Genomic DNA, 13,803 nt, shown 5'->3' with positions numbered 1-13,803 from the left:
GATCTCAAGTAATTTCTAAATGCTTTTTATTTCTGCATATGTTGAATACTTTTTACAGCTTAAAAAATGATCTGTTTTGAAGGTAAAATTGACAAATCTTGAAATTAAAAAGGCAAATATGTGAAGGAGCTACACTATAACCAAATATGTTTGGCAAGGGAAGGACCAGAAGCTTGCTTACATTAAATTCAGAAAAACTTTTATACTCTTTTCTGTAAATACTTCTTTTTAAACTGAATCAGAGTAGCCACATTTGGAACACTTTCTGTTATCATTCAATATTTTTAGATAGTTAGAACCTGGTCCTAAGCCTAAAGTGGGCTTGATTTTGGAAAGTAAATCTTTTCACAACTGCCTTGGTGCACAGAAACCTGGTTAAAAATAGACACTCCCTAAAGTCTTTTGTTCGCATGGTCACACACTGATGCTTAGATGTTCCAAAATCTAATATGACCACAGTAGTCTTGATAACCAAAGTCATTTTTTTTCCATCTTTAGAAATCTACACTGGAACAACCATATCCAACAGATCTCAAGTTACTGTGTGTGTGAATGAACATTCTCTTTTGTTTCATACCTGAATGCTGTACATCTGTTTTGGATTGTATATTGTGTTTGTGTATTTCTGCTTTGATTCATAGTAACTTCTCATGTTATGGAATTGATTTGCATTAAACACAAACTGTAAATAAAAAGAAATGGCTGTAAGAGCAAAAAAAATAAGTGCAGCAAATAGCTCTATCAAATAATATCTTAAAAGACTCTTTTTTTGTTTTGTTTTGTTTTGTTTAATGTCCCAGAACCTTCCAACTGAAAATTAAAGTTGGTTAAAATTACTTCAGGACCAAGCCAAAATGCAGGAAAAAGAAAATGGGGTGCATTTACATCCTAAACCATAAAACATGCATAGAAATTAAAATCTCCTTCTGGTCTATGATGAGACAGGATCCTCCCAGGGAGACCCTCAAACAGAAGGCTTACCCAGGTCTGCTGGAAACAATCTTCTAATTGTCACTGCCCAGAGTATCCAAAAACATTTATCTTGAAAGTTTTCTTCTAAATCTTGGGATCTCTGATATCAGACAAATTCCCCCACTTTTCTTAAAGATGTATCCCTCTACTCCTGGACACCAGGAGATTATTCAGTTATGCTGATGTTTCTCCTGCTTACAAGGTCTTACAGGTACCTCCTTCAGCTGGGGCTCTCACACTTTGAGTGGGGAGCTCTTTAAAAATCAGGTTCAAAATCTTCACCCCCTAGAGAGTTTGTTTCCATAATTCTAGACTGCGGGGGTCCAGGAATTTGTCATTTTATTTTATTTTTAAGGTTCCATGAGTGATTCAGATGAATTCCCCCAGGTAAACCTAATGTGGAAAACATGACATTATGGTCCTTAGCCCTTGAGAGGAGTTATATCTACAAAGGCTTTATTTGTCCTATTGTGTCAGCAGAGATTTAAACTATTTAGTATACTTGTTGTTTCTCTTTGATTTAAAACATTCTTATTCTCCCCCATTTTCTTTTTTTTTTAACCTCTTTATTGGAATATAATTGCTTTACAATGGTGTGTTGGTTTCTGCTTTATAACAAAGTAAGTCAGCTATACATATACATATATCCCCACATCTCCTCCCTCTTGCGTCTCTCTCCCACCCTCTTCCCCCTATTTTCTAGTGCAGTTCTTTCCTTCTCTCTCCCCTCCCCTGGAATCCTGTCTCCCTTCACCCGACAAATCTCAGATATTTTAACCTTACTAAGCAAATTGATCTCTCCAATTCTACTGATTTTGCCCAGCACATTTTTCTATGCATCCCATCTTGACATCACTTCCCTTTCTAGTAGCTCTTCAAGTCCAATATGTCCCCCTTTTTCTTCAACTAATTTGCCTCTAGGACCATCAGCCCTCTTTGTCTGAGAGCCCTGATTTCACAGCATCTCTATTCTTCAGGATATTGTTTCACTTCGTACCCTTATTTTCTTGCTTTAAACACATTTTAACTTTCTGGTTAGAAAGAACATTTTTAACTTCATACCACTTTTGATTGAGGGTTGGGTAAGGAAGTATGGGTAATGAAGACTGATATAGATAAATATGTCCCTGTCTTTGCTAATAATCCTCTTAGAACTGTGCTTCCTAGATCTGGTTATGATAGTTTATGTGTTATGTTCCAATCAGAAGACCACTCTAGGTCTTTCAGCAGAGGGAGTTTAATTTCAGGGAATTTATTCCTGGGTAATGGAAGGTCCGAGAAACCAAATAAGGGTGGTTGATGCACTCAAAAGATTAGCAACAGGAGGAATCTGTGCTCACTTGTAAGCTTGGAGAGACAATGGAAGGCAGAGTGCTGTCAGAACCCAGGAAGCAGGGTCACCTTCAGGGAGTGAGAATCATGGCAGGCACATGGCGGAATCTGGACTTACAGGGAAGACCAGCCATTGCTGGGTACACTGTATGAGCACAGCCAGAGAGGGAAAACTACCCTGGCGTCTCCCCAGTTCCTGGCTTCTCTCCTCCTGCTCTCTGGTGTCTTGCCAGTGCTTCTCACTGGTTGAGCGTATGTAAAATCCAGGTGACAAGGGAGACTTGGCAATGCAATTCCTTAGAGAAAGAGAGGAAAATGGATTTGAAAGCAAAGAGACGTGATAGGCACAGTTTCTGTACAAGAATAATCTCATAATGTATGAAGTTGCTCTTTTCTATCCAAGCAATAGTTACTCTCTATATCAAGGTACCTGATTATATGCCGTTTTATGGTAAATGAGAGACTAGAGAATAATAAAACTGAAAAGAAACTGAGATGAAACCAAAGGATACAAATCTGTATTTAAATTATGACTGACTCTTTCGTTCTGCCCAACAAAATCTATATCCCTCTTCTCTGTCAGAGCTGCTATTTCTTCTTGTCAGTGACCCTCTCAGCTTCCTATGTAAATGAATGGGATTAGGGGCTGTGGGAAGGGAGAGTGTGGTGGTAACTATAGTTTTTAACTTCTGGAGGGGAATGTGGGGCAAAGCAGGAAATAGCAGACAACTCTCGTGGGAAACTGAGGCAGAAGGTGAATGACCATGTCTTTTTCTCCAACCCAGTCTCCCTGCTTCACATCTATGAAAAGGGAGCTAAGTGCAAAAACCCCAGGGAGACACAGAAACCAGAATGGTCCCCTAAAGATATTTATGTTGGAACCAAAAAATGGCACCAAAGTGCAGATGGTACCAGATACATTTGGATGAGGCAGACCCCAGAAAGGGCTTCCACAAGCTGTCATGCACACACACGGCAATTGTGTTTTATGCAATTTACTTTTTCTGACCCAACGTAATGAAGCAGTGCTCGGGTTGGATGCTAGTATCTTATCACCCTTTATACTGCCCTGTATGCCTTTCTATCTTCAGCCCATTTCAATCTGGCATTGGTCAATCTCACTCCAACAATTCCTCCCAGCACGACCTGCTAACTGCCAAATCCAATGGTAACTTTTCAAAACTTCCTAACTTTCATACGAGATAATTATTTTTGGCTTTTCCTCCTAATTTTGGACTGCTTTACTTGTTTTCTTCCTCTAATTTCCTTTTCATCCTAAATACCTATGGTCCTTGGGATTCCAAAATTGGGCTTCTTATCTCCTCTCAATCCATCTCCCTCTTTTCCTGGTACATGCTCCCTGGAACCCCCCCACCCCATGCCTGCATTTAACTATAACCTGTACTCTCCTGCCTCTCATATCTTCTTTAGACTGGAAGTATCTCCTGAACTTCAGGCTTGATTTTCTGTTTGTGTACAGATCATCTTCACCTGGATATTCTACCTTAAATTCAGCAAGTCCCAAACCTAACGGATTATTTTCCCTCCTCAAACCAATTCCTATCTCAGTTAACAGTAGCTTGTTAACTAGAAAGTCTATCAGTATCTCTGACCTCCTACAAGTCAAATTAGCAATTGTCACTTGTGTTTCTGAAGCATGAAATATACTACTCTCGTAATACCTTCTGCAGTGAATTTTTATTTGTCTCTTCTTTTATCAGGCTGTGAGTTTACCAAAAGCAGGGACAGTATCTTATTCATCTCTGAATCCTCAGGGCTCAACTCACTGCACAGCTGATTCCCATCATCTTTTTCCCTCTCAAATATCCTGATCACCCTCCAAAAGGAATTATACAGTCTGTACAAAGGGTTACTTTCTTGGAGAATTCATGTTATCTTTCATTTTCTTAACAGTGTTTAGAGCACATGTTTATCTTTGCTAATTCGTTTTAGAGAGTTTGGACATAGCTCTTTTATTTCCAGCTGCCTGAGGATATGAATTCCAGCCACTTGAGAAATGTACAGGTTTTGAGCCATAAGAAATCAATTTGTCTAGACCATGAAGTTCATTGTAATGGGAATTTTACTTGTCGCCTATACTATATTTATTTTTACGATGCGGATGAAAAGGATAAGTAATAATCTTTGACAAATTTTTGGTTGTTCATCCCAGAGTTTCATAGATCTTCAATTATAGTCATATCACATTTTTTATAGAGTAACTATTTTATTATCACTATTTGGGGTGCTCAAAGGAGGATAGCTAATTTTAAAAATTTCCAAGAATATTTTCTTAATTTAAAATTGATGAGTTTGTATACATCTCAATATTTCCTCAGGGACCTAACACATTTAATTTGAACTTACTCTCACTTACATTTTAAATCTAGAACTTGGATGAATGAAATAACTCAAAAATCAAGTTTAGGTGAAACTTCTTAAATTCAATCTTAGCCTTGGATTCTCGGAAAACAGAATGTGAGGCAAAGATTTAAAGTACTAATGTATTCTTTGGGAGATGCAAGTCTAAGGCAGTAAGAGTGAGGAAAAAGGTAAGCGAAGATGTGAAGGGATGCTTCAGCAAACTTTACCAAAACCAGTGGCTCCACCACAAAGGGCTGGGAAAAGACACTGCTGGGTCCCACAGGTGCATCTCCTCAGCACAGGGGAGGACAAAGAAGTCTGTTTGAACAGAGCAGTCCATGGATGGTGGGAGGGTGGTTCCCTCCTGTATCCTGGTGACCATTGGTCAAAGTTTACTCCACAGAGCTAGCTTCCCTGTATTTTGGGGTTGCATCATTCAGCTCTGCCTTGGCCACTAAGAATGTCAAATTCCATCCTGTGGGGATGGCATTCTTTTTATTTCTTTGTTTTGTACAACCTTCATATTGCCAGTGACCTAACCTAAGCGTTGTGGTTTGAATTTTGGAAGCAGAGGCAGGCCACACCCTTTAACCAAGGCTGGTGGGCCAGGCTGCTGGTGACAATTAAGGGCAAAGGACTAGTTGGCCCCAACAAGAATCCAGGGAGCAGGAGATGCACATATAACTCCAGGAAGTGCATAACATCTGAGTCAGAGGTGCTGACTCAACACTCTCCCCTTCCAAGTTTACAGAGAGGGAAGGGGAACAGAATGCTTCCACAGAGAAGTTGCATCACTCATGAACAAGTTGCTGTAAGTCATCACAGATTTTGTTTTAAATTGAGCTACAATTGACATATAACATTGTATGTCTTCACTGTACAACATAATGATTTGATACATGTATATATTGTGAACCAATCACAATAAGTCTAGTTAACATGCATCACCACACATAATTACAAAATTTTTTTTCTTGTCATGAGAACTTTTAAGACCTCTCTTAGTAACTTTCAAATATACAATTTATTAACTATTGTCACCATCATCACAGATATTTGACCTGGAAAAAAACACTGAAAGCTAAAGTGTCCTCACAGTTTTTAAAAAAAATTCTGCTAGTAGACTTGGAGAAGCCTGGGCTATCCTTTGGTGGAGAATGACTCCATGAAACACCTCTGTGACTTTTCTGATGAAATTTTCTAGTCTGCTTTCTCTTTTAAGAGAATCTAGGTATCTTGTCACTGACTTTTGCTTTAATAAATATAGGAACCTGGAAAAATGAGTGACCTACAGTTTTCAGCGATTAGAGTCATGCACAGAGGAGTATTATTCTGAGAACTTCTGACTCTGCTACCTTGCTGAGTTTGAAGCATTATTTTCAGAGGAATGTACGTCTTGGCCTCAGCTGCATATTGGATATTCTATGTATTTTTCTTTGGTTGGAGAACAGAGCCAAGAAGATGCTTTGCTTTCGTTGGTCCTATTTAAAACAACCACAGTGTTCATACCTCTCCCCCCTGGAGATGATCTAAATTTATTGTCTATGGGGATTATAAAGGGTCTTCTGTCAGCACACAGTAGTCAAAGCATAGTTTGGCTTTCATTGAATGATTTCCAGTTCACCCTTATTATGTTTACTTTACTTCTATTCCTGGTTCTATTGTCAGTTCCTCATATCTGCACTTCTTGCTCTTTTTGGTTCTTGGATCCATGGTAGAGTGCCGTCTGTTCATCTCTAGCACAAAAACAGATCCTGAGGTTTCCCCCTCCTCCCCAAAGAGTCTTTGCTACTAGAGACTACACTGAAATTCATAAGGGGCCAAAATAACTAATTAAGTGAAAGTTTACTTTTTCCTAGAGCTGAAGCATTTGTAGCAGTCACCTACAGCTGGTTCATGAGTGACACTGCCCAGCAGGGGGCTGGTTAAATCCACTGCCAGCTCTAGGTGCTATGAAACCAGGCTCCTGGGGCAGAAAGCAGAACCCAGTTGGTGTTTCCAGGAATAATGTGAAATTATAGATTGAAAAGGAAATCAGGAAACAATTTATGTCTTTCATGGGTAAAATTGCTGCTGGCATTCATTGAATATAAATGGCTAGGGCCCCAGGTGATCTGGTCAATTTTTTTTACGTGTGTGGAAACAATTATTGGGATGTTAAGACACCTTTGAGTGTTGATGGTGGTGTCTCTGAATGGCTGGGGTTACGGTGTTGTTTATTTTCTTGTTAATCTGCATAGTCTGTGAATGAGAATGCATTGTTTTTATGATAAGAGAAAGTAACATTTTACATTACAAAATAAAAGCAGTTGGAAAGTTTAATTTAAAATACATTTTTTTTGTCAGTTATGCCTACTATTTTCCGCAAAGTGTGTGTAATTTTTTAAGCTGTGCAAATTGGAGGAAAATTTCTTTTTCTAGAACATTTGTTTATACTATTTGTCCTTTCATGTGTCTTATAACTTTTAATAATTAAGGTGTTTCTAATACCTTCACAGAGAAGGAATAAAAAATGATTGGAGTAAGAAATAATGTTCTGAAAATGACATGAAACTTTAGAGAACTGCCCCGTGATGTCCTAGAAATGTACCAATGTATGTAAAACAAGTCATTAGGATTATACATTTGCTATAAAGCCATCATTTTGAACTGTTCTCTTGACCTATTTAATTTTGTCCAACCCTTTTTTGACCAAATTAAATGCTACGAGTAGAGAGTAGAGCTCGTTCCAATTTTTGTTGACTCCAGGTACCAGCAACTCATCTTTAAATCTTTCATTAAAGGAAAAACCAAGCTTTATTAAGCACTGGGAATCTCTTTTAAGCAAGGACCTGGTGCTTTTGCATCATGTTTTCTCAGGTAAGGAAGTCTCCTTTTCAGGTTCTGATTCCTCCTTCCTCCCCCTCTTCCTCCCCTCCCCTTGCCTACCTCCCCCGCTTCTTCCTCTCCCTCTCCCCTCCCTCTTCTTTCTTCCTCTCCAGTCTCTATGGCTCCGTTTCCACCTTTTTCCTCCACCCGCTTCCCTTCCCCTCATCTCTTCTCTTTACTTCTCTCTTTTCCTTTCCCCCCTCCTTTCCCTGCCCTCCTTTCTTCTCTTCATTTTTATTCTCTTCTTTCCCCCTTTCATTAAAAAAAAAAGTGGAACTTAAAAACAAAACAATGATTTGTTCCCTGGGAATTAATGGAAAGATTGATTCAGTTACATCTTAAGGGAACTTCTTAACCATTTAACTTTATTCTAAATTTCATCCCTTAACAGAGACTAATTATTCCTGAATAGGCTCATTGTCATGTTTTGTCTTATTTCACCAGGTCATGAGTTAATTGAACATTATGTTAAAAAGTCAATATATGGCTTTAATTGTACTTAATCGTGTTAATGATGAATGAACTTTTGTGTCATGTAAGTTAAAAACTTCATAGTGTCATAGTTTATATAACAATGAGATAAACACCAGGGTAATGAGGTTAATACAGGTTAATTAATATAGTTCAGGCTTGCTCTGATTTATTTAATCCAGAAATAAACTTTAAACAATTTAATTTTCACTATAGTTCTTATTTTTGGTTTTATCAAATTTATTTTAGAGAAATAAAACCTTGCAAAATACAGTTAAAGACTCCTTTGTACCCTATCACAATCCCATTCCCCTCTCTACCCTGAAAGGAATCACTCTGTTTAAAGCTGTGTGTATCATTTCTAGCTATGTTTTCACATTTCTACTATATACATATTTTTTCACTGACAGTATATATAATTATTGTGTGTGCTTTTTTTTTTGTTGTTGTTTTTTTGTGTGTGTGCTTTTTTTTTTTTTTTTTGGCGGTACGTGGGCCTCTCACTGTTGTGGCCTCCCCCGTTGCGGAGCACAGGCTTCGGACGCGCAGGCTCAGCGGCCATGGCTCATGGGCCCAGCCGCTCCGTGGCCTGTGGGATCTTCCCGGACCGGGGCACGAACCCGTGTCCCCTGCATCGGCAGTCGAACTCTCAACCACTGCGCCACCAGGGAAGCCCTGTATGTGCTTTTAACCTACATAAATGTCACCATGTTGCTGCATATGTGTTTTTCATACTACATTATATTTTTGAGATCTATGTAATACATGGAGATCTGCTTCTTTCATCTTAAATGCCCTAAAGTGTCCCCTAAGACACTCTATCTATGATTTAATGAGTTGAAAAGATTTGCACTTACTTTGATTATTGATATATTTGGATTTATTCTAAACTTTTCTGTTTACCATATTTGTTTTTTGCTTTTTTCATTCTCGTTTCTTGCCATTGACTAGATAATTGATAGTTTTCTTATTCCTATTATTTCTTCTCTGGGGAGTTGAAAGTCCTTAAATTAAAAAAGATTTTAAAATAAACTTTATTTTTTGAATAATTGTAGATTGACAGAAAATTACAAAGATAACACAGATTTCCCATGGATCCTACAACAAATTTCTCCTACTATTAATATATTACATTATTGTGATATATTTTTTATAATTAATAAACCAATGTTGATGCACTGTTAATAAATAAAGACCATATTTTTTTTCAGATATCCTAGTTTTAACCTAATCCCTTTCTGTTCCAAGATCCCATTCAGGACACAACATTATTTAGTTGTCATGTCTCCCTAGGATCCTCTTGGCTATGACAGTTTCTCATACTTTCCTTGTTTCTGATGACTTTGACAGTCTTGAGAAATACTTGTCAGGTTTTTGGTAGAATGTCTCACTATTGGGATTCTTCCGATGTTTTCATCATTATTCGTCAGAGGTTATGGTTTTCTGGGAGGAAGACCACAAGGATAAAGTACCATTTTCATCACGTCATGTCAAGGGTACATAATATCAACATGACCTCTCACGGCTAATGTTGACCTTCGGCACGTGAAAGCAGAGGCTGAATTTGCCAGGTTTTTCTACTGTGAAGTTACTCGTTTTCTCTCTCTTTTCATACTGTGTTTCTGGAAGAAATTCACCATAATGAAGAAAGAGAAGCATAGCCTACCCTTAAGAGGTGGGGAGTTATACTCTTCCAGAGTTTATACATAAATTATTTGGAATTCTTCTGGACAGGATATATGTTTATTCTCCCCATTTTACTTATTTAGTCAATCATTTTTAAAATCATTGTGAACTGCTGGATATGTATTTGATTATTTGTGTTATTTCATTGCTCAGTTGGTTTCAGCTTTGGCCATCAGGCCCCAAATTTTAGTATACATAGTAAAGTGCAATTTTTTTCCTAATGATTTTGAAATTAACAACAGATTTTTAGCTTGCTTTAACTCTAATGATTTTTCTATTTATTATTGTCTAGAATTTTGTTGAACCTTTTTGAAATGCAAACTTATTTTTTATCAAAACAATCAATAGTTAACTAAATATATCAAAATATTTAATAGTCATTGTGAACCTTCTAGCTTCACTTTTTTTCCTTGAAGTAAATCCTTAAGTAATCACATTAGCAAGGACTTGTGGGTGGTCAGTTCTTGTACTCTTAATGCTAGAGGAGCCCAAGATGTATGTGAGGCTTCTCAGTCATGAGACAGAAAATTAGTTTAGGTTGTTCTCATGCTCCAAGCAGTTAATTCTGGATACTTACTCTACAAGTAAAAATGATGTAAGTTGGATCAAATGTCTCCATAGAAACAATGGGAAAACAAAGGGTATGGTCCCACTGAAGAACCTGATACTTAACTGTTTATGAAATGACCATAAACCCTGACTTGAAACAATGTATGTATGTTTTGCTTTCAGATTTTTTCTATCACAGTTGGATTTTTGTCTCCCTCTTTTAATTAACTTTTGCATTGGCCTCCTGAGTTGCCCTATTTCCTTCTATCTGTCTTTTTCAATTCATCCCATTTTTCTGCCAGGTTATTTTTTTCTAAGGTGAATTCATCACACTGCCTGCTGATTCCTCAGATGTTCATCCTTCAGGAATTCCAAGAAACCTGAGGATAAAATCAAAACTTTAGGTGCTTCATGGTCTGGCCCCTACACAGCTTTTGTATCTATTCTGACATTTGCCATCTCCACCCACTGCCCTTGCCTATGCCCACAAGACTTCTGCCTTTTGGATGTGCTATGATTTCTTCCCAGGTGTTCCTAACTGTTGCAGGTTCCTCTGCCTAGAAAACACTTGCCTCATTTTTCGTTTTGGAAAACTGACCCCCAAACTGATCAAAACACCAGCTTTTGAGGTTAGTGGAATCTGATCCTACCCAGGCTCAACGGATAGCGCTTTTCTCCGTTCTCTGTTAGCGCTTACTCTCAAGGCATTATCTTTGTTTATGTTTTACCTGTCTTCCCCCAACCAAGTTGAGAATGTTTTAAAGTTGGCTCTGGACCTTGTCCTATTCATCTTTGTATTTCAGGCAATTAACATTAACAGGCAACTAACAAATAATGAATAATAATAACAGTTAATGAATAAACACCTATAAATATTTATTGAGGGATAAGCAATCTGCCAGTAGAAGTTAAATCTTACTATTGGTTAATAAAGCATCATACAAAGTCCAGTTGATCGTCCAAAACATTGCTCCTTGAGTGCCCTTTGGCTCATGACAAGTTGACTTCAGAAAAGTGTCAGGGTATCTTTCCTCTATTACTTCATCTTTCTCTCTTTCTCCCATTTCTCCTGTCCTTTTGGTCCCAATGATCCTCTTGGTACTTTTAAAAAACACTTTTTTGTCTTCCTGATCTTATTTTTTCTTATCCTCTGGCTCTGCCTATCCATTTCCATCTGGATTTATCCTCTGTAGAGTGGGTTAGAAATGTGGTCTCTTCAGTTCCTATGAGTAGGGTGAGGGGATGAAAAATTGGCCCTACTTCATCCAGCTTTAGGTAGATTGTGTACAAAACTAACTCTTCCTTTGCAAATATTCACCACCTCTAAGCATAAAGCTTAGGAATGTCTGTCTCATTTCTTTCTCTCATCAGAGACTACCTTCAATTATTCTAGGTTAACATGGGCCAGTGTTCCAGGAGAAGGGAAATAAGTGTCTCCTAAGTTGATAAGTATAAGGGAAAGTGGGGGAGATGATCCTGCCTCCGCTAATTGTCCCAGAACTATATAGAATGTATACAAATTACTAAGGAGGAAAATGTTCTTATATTTTACCCATCATGCCTCATAGCCCTAAGTATTCAGTCATCATTATAAGTTTACACCTTCCATACCATCTGTCAGAATAAGAATACTTTTCCCTACCTACTCTGCACACCCCTATCTCATGCCCTCCCCACTTTCTCAAACGCTTTCACTATGATCTCTTGCACAGCCTCTTTCTGAAATGTTTCCTTCACCTTTTTCCTCCTGACTGAAAGCTGGTTTTCTTCCAGGGATACCCTGTGAAGAGAAAACTGTTTTCTCTGAGCATATTATGTGCCTCAGGACCTGGTGGAGGGATCACTGTCCTCCTTGCTTCCCATTGTGTGAAACACACATATTTTGACCCACCTGTATGTTTTAGTCTAGTTCTCAGAAGAATTTGGCTCATTGGAAACTGTTAATATTAATAAGACAAATATTTCAAAGACTGGCAACAAATATGTAAATGAAGTCTAAAATCTGCAATAAAGTATTATTTTTAAACTAAGCACTGTGCAATACAGGTGTGTCATGCTGAGCATAAATGATACTTTGGACCACTCAGATTCATTTTTCAGTACACCTAGGGAAACTATCTTTACAGCAGAATGCATAGTTTGGGATGCTTTGGCATAAAAAATGGAAAGATGACATATGAATGGAATCTAATAAGTATCACCTCTGGTCTTTTTCTATACTCTGGTCTTAAGAAAGTAGCATATATTAATAATGCAAAACTCAATGGAAACATAGATGACATTTTTTTTTTTAACATCTTTATTGGAGTATAATTGCTTTACAATGGTATGCCAGCCTCAGCTTCACAACAAAATGAATCAGTTATATATATACGTATATTCCCATATCTCTTCCCGCTTGCGTCTCCCTCCCTCCCACCCTCCCCATCCCACCCCTCCAGGCGGTCACAAAGCACGAGCTGATCTCCCTGTGCTATGCGGCTGCCTCCCACCAGCTATCCACCCCACGCTTGGTAGTGTATATATGTCCATGCCTCTTTATCGCTTTGTCACCGTTTACCCTTCCCCCTCCCCATAGTCTCAAGTCCACTCTCTAGCAAGTCTGCGTCATAGATGACATTTTAAAATATCATTGAGCCTCATTACGGCAAATGAAATTTCTCAAAATATATCTACTATCATTTGATTTTTTTTCTTTTTTAAAATTTCTGGGAACCCACACCAAATGTCAAGTGAAAGAAATGAGGACATGAAACAGCATCCTGAGTCCTGAATCTTAGCTCTGGATCTACTGTATGCTCGTTGGACTTGTCATTCACTTTTCTGAGTTTCCCTACTGTAAGATAAAGGTGCTGGATAGATGGCTCCTAAGGGATATTCCAATTTTGATAATTCATGAAATAACACCACTAGAGTTGCTGAACTCCTGTGGGTGAGCCAATGAGTGTTATGTTAGATGAGGCTGTGTTTGGTGTATTCACTACCAAGAACGTTGATTGTCTTGATGTCTTATGGTCATGAGAGGTTTCCCTGCAGATTATCAACCTCCTATGTCTATCAAAAACTCATACTATGGAAAATGTCAACCTTACTTTGGCCTCTGTATCTAAAAGACTTTGAATATTTGCTTTTTCTATAGAGACTGTGCTGTCAAATTTTGTGACAGTTATGGGCTTTCCTTGTGGTCCGGTCAATGGCAGCAGTGTTTGTAGGATCAGTATGGTCCTGTAGAAAAGGGGACAAGTTTGAAATCCCCAGGCCTGGGTTTCAATCCTGGTTTCAGTCTTTTACCCATGTCACAGAAGGTTCATTGTAACTCTTAAGTGAGGAATCTCAAGAGACACTAGACAAAAATTGTTCTGCCTATGTTTTCCTCTAAGAATTTTATAATATCCGGGCTTACATTTAGGTCTTTAATCCATTTTACAATGAGATATCACCTCACACCAGTCAGAATAGCCATCATTAAAAAGTCTACAAACAATAAATGCTGGAGAGGGTGTGGAGAAAAGGGAACCCTCTTGCACTGTTGGTGGTAATATAAATTGGTACAGCCACTAT

This window comes from Pseudorca crassidens, chromosome 3 (assembly GCF_039906515.1).
Source record: "Pseudorca crassidens isolate mPseCra1 chromosome 3, mPseCra1.hap1, whole genome shotgun sequence".
In the NCBI taxonomy this organism is placed as follows: Eukaryota; Metazoa; Chordata; class Mammalia; order Artiodactyla; family Delphinidae; genus Pseudorca; species Pseudorca crassidens.
This window is presented reverse-complemented; position numbering follows the sequence as displayed.